Source organism: Dendrobates tinctorius, unplaced genomic scaffold (assembly GCF_039654945.1).
Source record: "Dendrobates tinctorius isolate UK_male_01 unplaced genomic scaffold, ASM3965494v1 ptg000128l, whole genome shotgun sequence".
In the NCBI taxonomy this organism is placed as follows: Eukaryota; Metazoa; Chordata; class Amphibia; order Anura; family Dendrobatidae; genus Dendrobates; species Dendrobates tinctorius.
The window spans coordinates 14,990,044-15,007,214 of record NW_027361796.1 but is presented as its reverse complement, the minus strand read 5'-3'; positions in this window follow the sequence as shown (position 1 = coordinate 15,007,214).

The following is a 17,171-nucleotide window of genomic DNA, read 5'->3' as shown; positions in this document are numbered from 1 at the left end:
CCAGGATTGGGCGTTTTCTTTGAAACCACATGATCCTATTCTGACTAATGTGAACGCATTTTTTCAGGCCTTGGGGTTGTTGTATGATGAACCTAATGCCATTGATCAGGCTGAAAAGACCCTGCTGGCATTGAACCAGGGTCGTGATTCTGCAGAATTGTACTGTCAAAAATTCCGAAAGTGGGCAGTACTTACTACCTGGAATGATAATGCCTTGGCTGCTCTCTTTCGGAAGGGGTTGTCAGAAGCCGTAAAAGATACTATGGTGGGATTTCCTGTTCCCTCTGGTCTTGACGATTCTATGTCTTTAGCCATTCAGGTTGATCGGCGTTTGCGCGAACGCAGAGCTGCACGAGAGGTGTTGCCACCTGTTGAACAGATGTCTGAACCTATGCAATGTGATAGAGTTTTTCCAGAGAGCAGCGTCAGGAGTTCAGAAGGCGTAATAAGTTGTGTTTTTTCTGTGGATATGCCTCGCATATTATTTCTGTCTGTCCTAAACGCGAGAAACGCCTTGCACACACGTTTTCTGTTGGTGGTGTTCAACCTAAGTTTTTTCTGGCTATTACTCTGATCTGCTCCCTGTCCACATTTTCCGCCAAGGCTTTTGTGGATTCGGGAGCAGCTCTAAACCTAATGGACTTGGATTTTGCTAAACGTTGTGGATTTCTGATGACACCTCTGCAGACGCCTATCCCTTTGAGGGGGATTGATGCTACTCCTTTGGCTAAAAATAAACCTCAGTTTTGGACCCAGGTGGTAATGCGGGTCGCCCCAGACCATCAAGAAAATTGCAGGTTTTTTTGTGTTACATAATCTGCATGATACTATTGTTCTGGGGTTTCCCTGGTTACAAATTCATAATCCAGTTTTGGATTGGAAATCTGTGTCTGTGGTGAGTTGGGGTTGTCGGTGTGCCTTTAGTGAGGCTCCGGTGTTTTCTACCTCTCCTCAGTCGCATGATGTTCCTGATTATTTGGCGGACTTTTATGATGTATTTAGTGAGAATGAGTCTGCGTCTCTGCCTCCTCATAGGAGTTATGACTGTGCAATTGAACTGAGCCCGGGGTGTAAATTTCCCAAGGGTCGGCTCTTCAATTTATCTGTACCCGAGCACGAGGCTATGCGATCCTATATTAAGGAGGCTTTGGAGAAGGGTCATATTAGACCATCCTCGTCACCCTTAGGTGCCGTTTTTTTTTTTTGTAGCCAAAAAGGATGGATCATTAAGACCTTGTATTGATTATCGTGCTCTCAACAAAATTACTGTTAAATATCAGTATCCGTTACCCCTGATTTCTGATCTATTCTCCAGAGTTAAAGGTGCTTGCTGGTTTACCAAGCTTGACCTCAGGGGGGTGTATAATCTTATTCGCATTAAGCATGGGGATGAATGGAAGACGGCGTTTAATACTCCGGAGGGACATTTTGAGTACCTGGTGATGCCTTTTGGGCTCACTAATGCCCCTTCTGTCTTCCAGTGCTTCATGAACGATATTTTCCGAGATTTTGTCGATAAATTTTTGATTATCTATCTGGATGATATTTTGATCTTCTCCAAGGATTGGGATTCTCATGTGGAACATATTCGGACTGTGTTCCGGATCTTGAGGGAGAATTCCCTGTATGTCAAAGGATCTAAATGCCTTTTTGGAGTACAGAGGATTTCTTTTTTGGGATTTATTTTGTCCCCGTCAACTATTGAAATGGACCCGGCCAAGGTACAGGCCATTTACGATTGGGTTCAGCCCACTTCTTTGAAGGCCCTCCAGAAGTTTTTGGGTTTTGCTAATTTTTATCGGAAATTTATAGCAAAATTTTCTAGTATTGCCAAGCCATTGACTGATTTGACTAAGAAGGGTGCTGATGTGTTAAATTGGTCTCCGGAGGCTGTTTCTTCCTTTCAGGAGCTGAAGCGAAGATTCACCTCCGCCCCGGTTTTGCAGCAACCTGATGTCTCACTTCCATTCCAGGTAGAGGTGGATGCTTCTGAGATTGGTGCAGGAGCTGTTTTGTCCCAAAAGGATCCTGTAACATCTAAAATTAATCCCTGTGCTTTCTTTTCCCGAAAGTTCTCTCCATCTGAACGTAACTATGATGTGGGGAATCGGGAACTGTTAACCATGAAATGGGCATTTGAGGAGTGGAGACATTGGTTGGAGGGAGCTAAGCATCAAGTCGTGGTCCTCACTGACCACAAGAATTTGATTTACCTAGAGTCGGCTAAGCGCTTGAACCCTAGACAGGATAGGTGGGCCTTGTTTTTTACACGTTTTGATTTTGTGGTTTCTTTTCTTCCTGGAACTAAGAATGTCAAGGCTGACGCCCTCTCTAGGAGCTTATTTGCTGATTCTCCTGTGGTGACCAAGCCTGCTACCATCTTAGGCGAAGGGGTAGTTCTTTCTGCCATCTCGCCCGATTTGAGACGTGCTCTGGAAGAGTTCCAGGACAAACCTGAGCGTTGTCCCAGTGGAAAGTTGTATGTTCCTGACCAGTGGAAGAAGAGAGTGATGTCTGAAGTTCATTGCTCTGCTTTGGCTGGTCATCCAGGTATTTTTGGTACTAGAGATCTGGTGAGTCGGTCTTTTTGGTGGCCCTCCTTGTCTCGTGATGTCAGGAATTTTGTGCAGTCCTGTGGGACGTGCTCCCGGTCTAAATCGTGTTCTCGCTCTAGTGGGATGTTAATGCCTTTGCCTGTCCCCAAGAGGCCATTGACCCATATTTCAATGGATTTCATCTCTGATATGCCTGTCTCTCAAAAGATGACTGTTATTTGGGTGATTTGTGATAGGTTCTCTAAGATGGTTCATCTTGTACCACTCCCTAAGTTGCCGTCTTCCTCTGAATTGGTGCCCCTGTTTTTACAACAGGTGGTTCGCTTGCACGGGATTCCTGAGAACATTGTATCTGACAGAGGAGTCCAGTTTGTGTCTAGATTTTGGAGAACTTTCTGTTCCAAGCTGGGAATTCAGTTGTCCTTCTCCTCTGCTTTTCACCCTCAGACCAATGGGCAGACAGAGAGAACAAACCAGACCTTGGAGTCATATTTGAGATGTTTTATTTCTGCTGATCAGGATGATTGGGTTTCATTTTTGCCCTTGGCCGAATTTGCTTTAAATAATAGAGCTAGTTCTGCCACTTTGATGTCACCTTTTTTTTGTAACTTTGGGTTTCATCCTCGATTTTCTTCAGGGCAGGTGGAGCCCTCTGCCTGCCCAGGTGTTGACACTGTAGTGGAGAGAATGCACCAGATCTGGGACTAAGTGGTGGATAAGTTACTCTCTCCCAGGAAAAGGCCCAGTGGTTTTCCAACCGACATAGGACCATTGGTCCCCAGTTTAAGGTTGGTGATATGGTGTGGTTATCATCAAAAAATATTGCTATGAAGGTGGCTTCTCCTAAGTTTAAACCTAGATTTATTGGACCTTACAAGATTTTGGAGATTATTAATCCGGTCTCTTTTCGTTTGGCTCTTCCTGTCACATTTAAAATCCATAATGTGTTCCATAAATCCTTGTTGAAGAGGTTTGCTGAACCTGTTGTTCCGGGGGTTGCACCTCCAGACCCTGTATTGGTTGAAGGTAACATGGAATATGAGGTAGAGAAAGTACTGGATTCCCGTCTGGCTAGACGGAGACTCCAGTATTTGGTTAAGTGGAAGGGTTATGGTCAAGAGGATAATTCCTGGGTCTCTGCCTCTGATATTCATGCCAAAAGATTGGTGCGTGCCTTTCATCGGGCTCACCCTGATCGCCCTGGTGGCGTGGTTGAGGGTTCGGTGACCCCTCCTCAAGGGGGAGGTACTGTTGTGAGTTCATTTTCCCCTTCACTACTGAGGCCCGAGGAACTCCCTCTTCTGGTGAAGAAAGGTAGTGAGCCTGATTGTCAAACACCTGGGGCTGATGATGATGACTGGCTGAGTGGAGTTAATGACTGGATATAAGGCTGCCGACGCCCTTCTGGCCTGCGGGTGATTTCTCTGTGGACTTCTAGGAAACCAGTCTTATTCCTGCTCATCTAAAGCTATTTCTGCTTTGCCTTTTTGCATTAGTGTTTTGTTTTCCTTGCTTTTCTGGATTCTGCCATTCCCTGCTGGGGTGAGCTGAATCTCCTTTTGCCTGTTGCTCTGTCTTCAGAATATTCCTGAGTACTGACATAGCTTTTTTGAAGCCTAGCGTCTTCAGGGCCTTTTTTACTGTCAGTTGTTGGCTCTTATTTTCATAGGGTTTTTCACGGATTGCAGACAGCAGCCTTCCTGTCCTTTCCTATCTAAGCTAGCGTTGGCCCCATCTTTGCTCAGTCTATCTTTCTGTCTGTGTTTTGTTCTTTCTTCTTGCTTCACCGTCATTATATGTTGGGGGCTGCCTTTTGCTTTGGGGTCTGCTCTGGGGCAGTTTAGATTTCCCTTTCTGTCTTTAGGCTATGTAGTCCTCCGGCTGTGATCGAGGGGCCTAGGGCATTGTAGGAGCCCCCCACGGCTACTGCTAGTTGTGTTGATAGGTTCAGGGGTCTGCAATCCGATAGCTGCCAACTTCTCTGGTTTTCTGGACATAGCTAGCATTTCTATTTTTGCCTCCTACGGTGACTCAATCATAACACAGAGGCTACCTGGACACTGCTCCCCATGCACTTTCCCACACAGTCCTTGCTCCATCCCAATATTTTCCCCGAGGACCACTCTATATGAGGGGAATGGCAACGGAGCCAGGAAACCCCGAGGAGCACCTGATCGATGCCCTCTGGCATAATGAGCAGGGACAGCATCTCCTGATGAGATGGTGGAATTGAGAGCCTAAGGGGTGCTGTTTGGTGGGTAATCTGGGATGACAAGGTCGACCCGTTTACCACCCTGATGGGCACTGGGTGAGGAAGTGGTACCAACGGAATAGCGTGCTGTTGGGCAAAGGACGAGGACATAAAGTTCTCTTCTGCCCCGGAATCCACTGTGACCTGTACCACCCAGGAGGAATCACCGCTATCTAACGTCCCTTGGAGCGCCGGTTTGGGGGAGGTCTCCATAGCGACTAGACCCCCACCAATTACCAGTGGATGCGTTCGTTCTTTCGGCCGCTGCGAGCACCTGTTAGCCACGTGACCAGACTGTCGACACTGGTAACAGCGTGTGGAGCATTGTGCTGGACGCGTCTTGAGACCGGCGCGGGACACCTCCATGGGCTCTGGAGGTAAACTCTCTGGCTTGAGAGGTTCTAGAGCTTCAAAGAGGTTGGGAGCCTAGTTAACCTTCCGTCTGGATTGAGCAAGCTCCAGCCCGCGCTCCGAAAAACGGAGATCGATGCAGGTGGAAATAGCAATCAGCTCTTCCAGACTTACGGGAACCTCCCTGGTAGATAGAGCATCCTTATCATGCTCCGCCAAACCTCTCCAGAACACAGGGATGAGGGTTTTATGAGGCCATTCCAGCTCGGAAGCCAGTGTCCGGAAACGGACGGCGTACTGGTTGACCGAGAGTGATCCCTGTGTTAATGCTAGTAACTGGAGAGAGGTGTCGTGAGTGACTCGTGGCCCCAAAAAGACCTGCTTCAGAGATGTTAGGAACTGAGCAGTGGTCCGATCCACAGGGTCACCACGCTCCCACAGTGGCGTGGCCCACTCCAACGCCCTGCCCGACAGAAGGGAAACGATAAACCCCACCTTAGCCCGTTCTTTAGGGAATCGCGCGGTCAGTAACTCAAGCTGGATAGAGCACTGGCTCACGAAACCCCTGCAGGAGGCGCTGTCACCAGAAAATTTATCGGGCAACGGAAGGCGGGAAACTGTTGGTGCAGGCGTGGACACACGATAGACAGGCTCTGCGACTGTCTGCGCAGCAGCCTCAATAACCTTCGCAGCTGAGGCGGAACTCTCGAGGGTCACCAACCTGCCCTCCAGCTGCCAAATGTACTGCAATAGCTGCTGCTCTGGTCCGCCATTACTAGCCAGACCCTGGCGCTAGTATAATGTTAGGGATGGTGGAACGCACTAAATATAAAATAACGTAAAGTGCGTTCGCCGCCCGGGGTCCACCGTGCAGAAGGTGTAAACATTGCTGCTAGATAATGGCGGACATACGATATGGCGGTATGATGCACGCGGGTTGAACGTCACCCGGGTACGCTGGGCGATCTCTGTTAATTCACAGAGATGCCTATGTGTTAAACACAAAAGGCTGAGCCTGTTCACGCCACAGGTCTCAGAAGTGCACGCACGGTATCTGGTCAGAGGAGCTGAACCCTAGGCAGAGGGTCAGCGTCCATCTAGACCTGCCGTGCGTGCGGTGTCGCTACCGCGGACGCCAAGGGGAGCTGCAGACTGCAGTGCGGCAACAGACACTGCCGCTAATTGACAATGCCCAAGAGGGGGCGCACTGTCGGATGCTAGTACTGTGTAGATGCTTATTGTGGCTATAGCTTGCCACTGGCTGGCACTGACTCAAAAGCTAAATCCCTATACACACTCATAATAGCAGAGGGAGGGGATCTTAATGAGTCATTCGCAGGTTCATGCATCCATCATCATTCACACAGTAGCAACTAGAGACTATACTAGCGCATGGCCGAGAGGCCCTGCGAACCTTTTATAGCCAGGACCTTCTGGAATCTTCCAGATCGCTGAGATGGACCAATCAGATCTGGAGAAGGACCTGGACATGTGGCTCCCGATCTCCAATGGGAGATCGCCTCGTGAGCATGCTCAGTAGAGCTACAGAGGGACTTAGCCTCTGGAGTGATTTGCTGCTGAGCAGCCTGCATTGCCATTGCTGACCCAAAGGTGGCAGCAATAGCCAACCCCACAGAGCAGGTCTGGGCAGAGCATCTGGGAAGCCGGGATTGCTGAGCAATGTCCTCTGCGGTTGAAAGATAACGGGAGACCGCAGAATGTGAGGCTCTGGATTCCTGTTGAACCGCTGCAGGAACCCAGAGCCTAACATATACAGCCCACCACAGCCTTCAGGTGATATATACAGCCCAGCATAGCCTCCACTCCAGGTAATATATACAGCCCAGCACAGCCACCAGATAATATATACAGCCCAGCATAGCCTCTAAATAACAAATACAGCCCAAGACAGCCTCTGGGTAATATATATAGGCACCCGTTTCCCTTTGTTTCATAATGTTCTCCCCCATATGCGGTCTACTTTTGGCATAGTGCTTCTCGCCCTATGTTGCCCCCCCCAGTTTATGCTGCTTCTCCCCATGTGGCCCCCGCAGTTTATGCTGCTTCTCCCCCTATGTGGGCCGACCTATTCATGTTTCTTCTCCCCCCATGAGCCGCCCCATTCATGAGCAGTCAAGCATCTCCCCCAGGGGCCCCCCATTCATGAGCAGCCATGCTTCTCCCCAGGGGCCCCCCCATTCATGAGCAGCCAAAGCCATGCTTCTCCCCAGGCCAGGGGCCCCCCAATTCAAGAGCAGCCAGGCCATGCTTCTCCCCAGGCCAGGGGCCCCCCCATTCATGAGCAGCCAGGCCATGCTTCAAGTTCTCCCCAGGCCGGGGGCCCCCCATTCATGAGCAGTCAGGCCATGCTTCTCCCCAGGCCGGGGGCCCCCATTCATGAGCAGCCAGGCCATGCTACAAGTTCTCCCCAGGACGGAGCCCCCCAAAAATCATGCCTGCCATGCTTCAATTCTCCCCCAGGAGCCCCCCAAAATCATGCCTGCCTCGGTCCCAGTCCCTCAGTTCTGCTCAGCTCTGGTACTCTTACCTGGAGCAGGCAGGGCAGGCCAGACCAAGAGGATCCATCCACTGTCCGCACATTGCTGAGCTGCAGTATTTAGTTATGGGGCATGGCACACAGTGACTTCACAGACACACAGACGCTGGCGCTGCGGCTACAGACATCGTCCGGCCGGCGCCACACACACAGTGAGTGACAGTCAGTCTGTCTCCTCCTCTCCTCCCCCACAGTGGCAGCGCAGCACAGCACTGACGCTGATCTCACCTCAGGGCTGGCTCCTCTGCACCGGCGCTCGCACTCTCAGGACCCGCTCCTGCGCACCTCCCGCAGCGCTGCTCTCCTCCTTGCGCCTTGGCTCTGCGGCGCTCCACATGGTAAATTTGAATAGGTAAATAATTAGCATACCTCCCAACTTTTGAAGAAGGGAAAGAGGGACAAAGGCTGCGGCGCCAGTTTTAGATCACACCACAACCACACCCATTTCACGACTTGTCACACCCATGTCCACGCCCAGCCGCACCCATTTAGCACTGCTGATCACACTGATTGCTATTAGGGGCATAGTGGCTGGCATTATGGGCACAGTGGCTGGTACTGTAGGCACACTGACTGGTACTAAGTAAAAGAAAGAAAGAAAACAGAGAGAAAAAAGAAAATAGAGAAAGAACTTAAGAACACAGAACTTAAGCACATGCTAAAAAGGAAGAAAAAAATGTTTATAAAATGGAAAGAGGGAGGCATATCGAAAGAAGAATATAATGCTGTCTGCAGAACCTGCAGGGCACAAATCAGATTACTAAAGCTGACAATGAATTGAGGCTTGCAAGAGATGTAAAAAGCAATAATAAAAGATTTTGGGGACATGTCAAAAGTAAAAGAAAAGTCAAAGATGCTATAGGATTTTTACAGGATGAAAATGATGAAATGGTAAGACAGGATGTTGAGAAGGCCGAACTTTTAAATTCCTAGTTTGCATCTGTTTTCTCTCAGAAAGGAAATGTAACATCAACTATTCTTCACTGTCCTATTAAGGGAATAGAAGAATCCAGGATATCTATAAACAGAAAGATAGTGAGGAAACACTTAGCTAACCTAAATGAATTCAAGTCTCCAGGTCTAGATGAATTACACCCCAGAGTACTGAAGGAGATAGCAGAAGAAATTTTTGAACCCCTCTCCATAATCTTTGAAAATTCTTGGAGAACAGGAGAAGTCCCAGAAGACTGGAGAAGAGCAAATGTTGTTCTTATCTTCAAAAAGGGGAAGAAGGTGGACCCAGGCAACTATAGGCCGGTGAGTCTGACTTCTATACCAGGAAAGATCTTTGAACAAATAATTAAACAACATGTATGTCAGTACCTGGATAAGAATGAAGTGATTAAACAGAGTCAACATGGGTTTGTAACTAATAGGTCATGTCAGACTAACTTAATTTCCTTCTATGATGGAATCACTGATTGGGTGGATCAAGGAAATGCTGTAGATATCGTATATCTTGACTTCAGCAAAGCATTTGACAAAGTATCTCATACAATCCTTATTGACAAAATGACTAGGTATGGAATGGACAAGGCAACTGTTAGGTGGATTCATAACTGGCTTAGTGATCGGACCCAAAGAGTGGTCGTAAATGGCTGCACATCCAGTTGGAAGAATGTCTCAAGTGGGGTACCACGGGGCTCTGTCCTGGGCCCTGTATTGTTCAACATCTTTATCAACGATTTAGATGAAGGAATTGAGGGTAAACTGATTAAATTTGCTGATGACACAAAGATAGGAGGGATAGCTAATACTAGAGAAGAGAGAGAGAGGATTCAAAAAGATATAAATAAACTGGAGAAGTGGGCAGCAACTAACAGAATGGTTTTTAACAGGGAAAAATGCAAAGTACTACATTTGGGCAATAAAAATGAAAAAAGCATATACAGAATGGGAGGAACAGGGCTAAGCAACAGCACATGTGAAAAAGACTTGGGTATACTAATAGACCACAGACTGAATATGAGTCAACAGTCTGATGCAGCAGCAAAAAAGGCAAATGCAATTCTAGGATGTATTAACAGAAGCATACAGTCTAGATCACGTGAAGTCATTATTTCCCTCTACTTCTCTTTGGTCAGGCCTCATCTGGAATATCGTGTCCAGTTTTGGGCACCACATTTTAAAAAAGACATCAACAAACTGGAGCAAGTTCAGAAAAGAGCGACCAGAATGGTGACCGGTCTGCAAACCCTGTCTTATGAGGAAAGGTTGCAGGATTTGGGAATGTTTAGTTTGCAAAAGAGAAGACTGAGAGGAGACTTAATAGCTGTCTACAAATATCTAAAGAGCTGTCACATTGTAGAAGGATCAACTTTATTCTCATTTGCATAAGGAAAGACTAGAAGCAATGGGATGAAACTGAATGGGAGGAGACACAGATTAGATATTAGAAAAAACTTTTTGACAGTTAGAGTGATCAATGAGTGGAACAAGCTGCCACGAGAAGAGGTGAGTACTCCTTCAATGGAAGTCTTCAAACAGAGGCTGGACAGACATCTGACTGGGATGATTTAGCGAATCCTGCTTTGAGCAGGGGGTTGGACCAGATGGCCCAGGAGGTCCCTTCCAACTCTACGATTCTATGATTCTATAAACAAACAAAGAAACAAAGAAAAAGAAAGGAGAGCAAGAGAGCAGGACAGAGAGAGAAAGAAGAAAGAACAGAGAGAAAGAAAGAGGGGAAAGAAAGAACAGAGAGCGAAAGAAAGAACAGAAAGCGAGAGAAAGAAAGAGGGGAAAGAACAGAGAGAGAGATAAAGAAAGGGGAAAGAAAGAACAGAGAAAAATAAAGAGGGGAAATAAAGAAAGAAAAGAGAAAAAGAAAGTGGGGACAGAAAAAAAGAACAGAGAGAGAGAAAGAAAGAAGAGAGAGAAAGAAAGAACAGAGAGAAAAAGAAAGAGGGGAAAGAACAGAGAGAGAAAGAAAGAGGGGACAGAAAAAAGAACAGAGGGAGAGCGAAAGAAAGAGGGGAAAGAAAGAATAGAGAGAAAAAGAGAAAAAAAAGAAAGGAAGAACAGAGAGAAAAAGAAAGAGGGGAAAGAAAGAACAGAGCAATAGAGAAAGAAAGAGGGGAAGAAAGAACAGAGAGAAAGAAAGAGGGGAAAGAAAGAACAGAAAGATAGAGAGAGGGGAAAGAAAGAACAGAGAGAGACAGAGAAAGAGCAGAGAGAGAAAAAAAGAAGTGAAGAAAGAACAGAGAGAAAGATAGAAAGAGAAAGAGAGGAAAGAAAGAAAAGAGAGAGAAAGAAAAAAGAAAGATTAGAGAGAGAAAGAACAGAGAGAAAGAAAAAGAGGGAAATACAGAACAGAGAATGAGAAAGAAACAGAGAGAAAGAAAGAACAGAGAAAGAAAGAAACAGAGAGAGAGAAAGAAAGATTCTATAAAGATACTATAGCAGCCCGGCTCGCATTGTAATGCCCACTTGACCCTCCCGGTGCAGGACATATCATGATCCGCTCACATGGCTGGCATCCCTGATTCCAAGGCGATCCTGCTGTCCGTGCCATCGGAGGAGGACATGGTGATGAATCTGAAGCATTCCTGGTTCCGTCACAATCTTCTCATGAAATTACCTCATTTCCGGTCAGCTTCCAGCACATCACTTCCCGAGGCTCTGCCGTGTACTCCTGTGTCCGTGGGAAAAGCCCACTTTGTATGCCTCGTACACACTTGGCTCCGCTCCGTACATCCAGTACACATATGGCTCCACTCCGTACACACATGGCTCCATACGCCCCATACACGTACTGCTCCGCTCTGTACACCTCATACACATGCGGCTCCACTCTGTACACCTTGTACACATGCGGCTCCACTCCATACACCTCGTACACATGCGATTCCGCTCCGCACACCTCATACACAGGTGGCTCCGCTCTGTACACCTCATACACACGGGGCTCCGCTCCGTACACCTCGTACACACACGGTTCCGCTCTGTACACAAAGTACACATGACTCCGCTCTGTACACCTCGTACATGCGCCGCTCCGTACACCTCGTACACGTGCGGCTCCGCTCCATACACGCGCTGCTCCGCTCTGTACACCTCGTACAAATGTGGCACTGCTCTGTACACCTTGTACACATGCGGCTCCACTCCGTACACCTCGTACACTCGCGATTCCGCTCCGTACACCTCATACACACAGGGCTCCGCTCCATACACCTCGTACACACGGTTCCGCTTCGTACACGCGTGGCTCCGCTCCGAACACCTCATATACACGTGGCTCTGCTCCGTACACCTCAAACACACACTGCTCTGCTATAGCCACACTGTAAAACCCTCCTGACCCCACACATAAATTTTACCTCATCCAGCCAGCACCATGACAACCAGCACAGCAGGGTCCTGCATGAGACCCCTGATCATGTGACCCCTGACTCCTCCCCTCTCACAGGTCCTCTGCGCACAGAACACACACAGCCCAGCCACATCATTGCAGGCTGCGGTGCATCTATCTGGGACGGCGAGCATGGCGTTGGTGGATGGGGGGGGCGTGGCGGCCCGGCTCAGTGCAATGCGGGAAAAAAGCATCCCGGGCCTGACGCGGGAGGGGGTGTCAAAAACGGGACTGTCCCGCGGGAATGGGGACGGTTGGAACTTGGGGGCCATGAATTAGCTATGCGGTGCTGGAGGCTGGAGGGGCCCCCTCTCCCCCGGGGCCCCTGTTCAATGAATGGGCTGCACGGGCAGTAGGTCCGCCCCTAGGTTGGAGGGAGCTAGACATCAAGTTGTGGTCCTCACCGACCACAAGAATTTGATTTATCTTGAATCAGCCAAACGCTTGAATCCTAAACAGGCTAGGTGGGCCTGTTCACACGTTTTAATTTTGTGGTCTCCTTTCTTCCGGGCACTAAGAATGGTAAGGAGGATGCCCTTTCCAGGAGTTTCTTTGCGGATTCTCTTGATATGACAGAGCTTACTACCATTCTAAATGAGGGTGTAGTTCTTCCCGCCATCTCTCCCTGATTTGAGACGTGCCCTGGAGGAATTTCAGGAGGATAAACCTGAACGATGACCTATGGGAAAATTGTATGTCCCTGACCAGTGGAGAAAAAGAGCAATGTCTGAAATTCATTGCTCCACATTGGCTGGTCATCCAGGTATCTTTGGTACCAGAGATTTAGTGAGTTGGTCTTTTTGGTGGCCTACCTTATCTCATGATGTCAGGAATTTTGTGCAGTCCTGTGGGACTTGTTCTCGGTTCAAGCCCTGTTCTTGTGCTAGTGGTTTGTTGATGCCCCTGCCAGTGCCCAGGAGGCCGTGGACCCATATCTCAATGGATTTTATCTCTGATCTCCCGGTCTCTCAGAGAATGACTGTTATTTGGGTGATCTGTGGTAGATTTTCTAAGATGGTCCATCTTGTACCACTCCCAAAGTTGCCATCTTCTTCTGAGTTGGTGCCCGTGTTTTCACAAAAAGTGGTTCGTCTGCACTCAGAACATTGTGTCGGACAGAGGAGTCCAGTTTGTTTCCAGATTTTGGAGAGCTTTTTGTTCCAAACTGGGAATTCAGTTGTCTTTCTCCTCTGCATTTCATCCTCAGACCAAAGAGCAGACTGAGAGAACAAACCAGACTTTGGAGTCCTATTTGAGATGTTTCATATCTGCTGATCAGGATGATTGGGTCTCATTTTTGCCATTGGCCGAATTCGCACTAAACAATAGGGCTAGTTCTGCCACTTTGATGTCTCCTTTCGTTTGTAACTTTGGGTTTCATCCTCGATTTTCTTCGGGGCAGGTGGAAGCTTCTGCCTGCCCAGGTGTGGATTCTATGGTAGAGAGAATGCAGCAGATTTGGAACCAAGTAGTGGATAAGTTGTCCCACTCTCAGGAAAAGGCCCCACGGTTTTCCAACCGGCATCGGACCATTGGTTCCCGGTTTAAAGTGGGTGATATGGTTTGGTTGTCCTCAAAAAATATTCCCATGAAGGTTGCATCTCCAAAATTCAAGCCAAGGTTTATTGGACCTTATAAGATTTTGGAAATCCTTAACCCCGTTTCTTTCCGTTTGGCTCTTCCAGTTACGTTTAAGATTCATAACGTTTTTCATAAATCTTTGTTGAAAAGGTTTGTGGAGCCAGTGGTTCCCATGGCGGCGCCCCCTGACCCTGTACTGGTTGAGGGTAATTTGGAATATGAGGTAGAGAAGATATTGGATTCTCATCAGGCTAGACGGAGACTTCAGTACTTGGTCAAGTGGAAGGGTTATGGCCAGGAGGATAATTCTTGGGTCTCTGCTGCTGACATAGAATCATAGAATCGTAGAGCTGGAAGGGACCTCCTGGGCCATCTGGTCCAACCCCCTGCTCAAAGCAGGATTCGCTAAATCATCCCAGACAGATGTCTGTCCAGCCTCTGTTTGAAGACTTCCATTGAAGGAGAACTCACCACTTCTCGTGGCAGCTTGTTCCACTCATTGATCACTCTGTCAAACAGTGTTTTCTAATATTTAATCTGTCTCCTCCCATTCAGTTTCATCCCATTGGTTCTAGTCTTTCCTTGTGCAAATGAGAATAAAGATGATCCTTCTACAATGTGACAGCCCTTTAGATATTTGTAGACAGCTATTAAGTCTCCTCTGAGTCTTCTCTTTTGCAAACTAAACAATCCCAAATCCTGCAACCTTTCCTCATAAGACAGGGTTTGCAGACCGGTCACCATTCTGGTCGCTCTTTTCTGAACTTGCTCCAGGTTGTTGATGTCTTTTTTAAAATGTGGTGCCCAAAACTGGACACAATATTCCAGATGAGGTCTGACCAAAGAGGAGTAGAGGGAAATAATGACTTCACGTGATCTAGACTGTATGCTTATGTTAATACATCCTAGAATTGCATTTGCCTTTTTTGCTGCTGCATCACACTGTTGACTCATATTCAGTCTGTGATCTATTAGTATACCCAAGTCTTTTTAACATGTGCTGTTGCTTAGCCCTATTCCTCCCATTCTGTATATGCTTTTTTCATTTTTATTGCCCAGATGTAGTACTTTGCATTTTTCCCTGTTAAAAACCATTCTGTTAGTTGCTGCCCACTTCTCCAGTTTATTTATATCTTTTTGAATCCTCTCTCTCTCTTCTCTAGTATTAGCTATCCCTCCTAGCTTTGTGTCATCAGCAAATGTAATCAGTTTACCCTCAATTCCTTCATCTAAATCGTTGATAAAGATGTTAAACAATACAGGGCCCAGGACAGAGCCCTGTGGTACCCCACTTGAGACATTCTTCCAACTGGATGTGCAGCCATTTACGACCACTCTTTGGGTCCGATCACTAAGCCAGTTATGAATCCACCTAACAGTTGCCTTGTCCATTCTGTAACAACCCTGCTGGCATCACTACATGGCCTCCCATCCCCCGCACACCAACTTACTTTCTGCTTCAAGCCATGCTGTGAATTCTGTCTGTTCCCAGCTCTGTGCCTCTGCTCTCCATGTTTCCAGACTGTGTGTATAGGGGGGCGGCGCCTGAACTCTCTGGTTCTTATGCAGTCAGGGTGCACCTGTGTAATCTCTCCCTGACCAATCACCTGGAGCCCTTGACTAGTTTCACCACTCCCACTGAAACATTGCCTGTGCAATGTCTAATCTCAGTTAGTATCTTGCTGCTGAGGAAGCCAGGCCCTGTTCTGTGTATCTCCTTCTCTGGAGGTCCTCCTAGTCTTGCTTTGTACCTTGTCTGCCTGCCAGGAGGCTGAATATCCTGGTCCTTGAGTCTTGTTCCCAGTACCTTGACTGTTTTCTGCCCGCCTGCCAGGAGGCTGAATATCCTGGTCCTTGTGTCTTTGTCCCTGCCTCTCTGTCTGAACTCAGTCTTACCTTTGTCTATCAGTCTCCCTTTCTCCTTGTCCGTGGCTCCCTTCCTTGCTGTCTTTCCTTGTGTCCTCCCTGTCTGTGCATCAGCACTCTCGCAGCTTTATCTGTGCATCTGCACTCTCGCAGCTTTATCTGTGCATCTGCACTTTCGCAGCTTTATCTGTGCATCTGCACTCTCGCAGCTTTATCTGTGCATCTGCACTCTCGCAGCTTTATCTGTGCATCTGCACTCTCGCAGCTTTATCTGTGCAACTGCACTCTCGCAGCTTTATCTGTGCATCTGCACTCTCGCCGCTTTATCTGTGCATCTGCACTCTTGCAACTTTATCTGTTATGATGAGTCACCGAAGGAGGAAAAAACAAAATACCAGCTAAGTCCAGATAAACCAGAGAGGTTGGCAGCTATCGGATTGCAGACTCCTGGACCTATCCACAACAACTAGCAGTAGCCGTGGGGGGTTCCTACGGTTCCCTAGACCCCTCGATCACAGCCGGAGAACTAGATAGCCTAAAGACAGAAAGGGGAAAACTAAACTGCCCCAGAGCAGACTCCAAAGCAATAGGCAGCCCCCAACATATAATGACGATGAAGCAAGATGAAAACACTAACACAGATAGAAAGATAGGTTGAGCAAATGATGGGGCCCAAGCTAACTACATAGGACAGGATAGGAAAGCTGCTGTCTGCCATCTGCAAAAACCCTATCAAAATGAGCCAACCGACTGATAGGAAAAACAGGCCCTGAAGTCGCTAGGCTTCAAAAGACTATATCAGCACTCAGGTATATTCTGAAGACAGAGCAAAAGATCAACAGATCAGAGACAAAAATGGAATTCAGCTCACCCCCGGCCGGGGATGGCAGAACTCCCAAAAAACAAGGCAAAACAAAAACAAAACTGAAGAGTACAAAGCAGAGCAGAAAAACTTAGCTTTGAGAAGCAGGAATCAGACTGGTCTCCAAGAATCCAGGAGGAAAATCACCAGCCAGGATGAAGGGCGTCGGCAGCCTTATATCCAGTCCTCAATTCCAGCCACCCAGTCATCATCTAGCTGCCCAGGTGTTTGATAATCAGCCTCACTACCTTCCTTCACCAGAGGAGGGAGTTCATCAGACCTCAATGGTGAAGGGAAAAATGAACTCACAACATTTATCTGTGCATCTGCACTCTCGCTGCTTTATCTGTGCATCTGCACTCTCGCCGCTCTGTCTGCCCGGCTCTCTAGCCACTGTCTGCCCGGCTCCTTAGCCGCTCTGCCTGCACGGCTCCTTCTGCCGCTGCAGTACCTCTTGCTGCAGCTTCTCTCCACAGACCTTGTGGTCCAGCTTTGCTCCACTCTTGCTGCCACTGCAGAACCTCTTTCTGCAGCTTCTCTCTGCACTTCTGCCTTCACCTGCGCCCCCTGTGTGAACAGGTCCAAACCTGTTCCTTCTTATTTCACTCCTGCCTGCCTGCATCCATACCTGCACCTCCTGTGTGAACAGGTCCAAACCTGTTCCTTCATATTCCACTCCTGCCTGCATCCATACCTGCACCTGCTGTGTGAACAGGTCCCTACCTGTTCCTTCTCAAGCCGTGCCCGCCTGTCCTGTGTCTCAAGCCGTGCCCGCCTGTCCTGTGTCTCAAGCC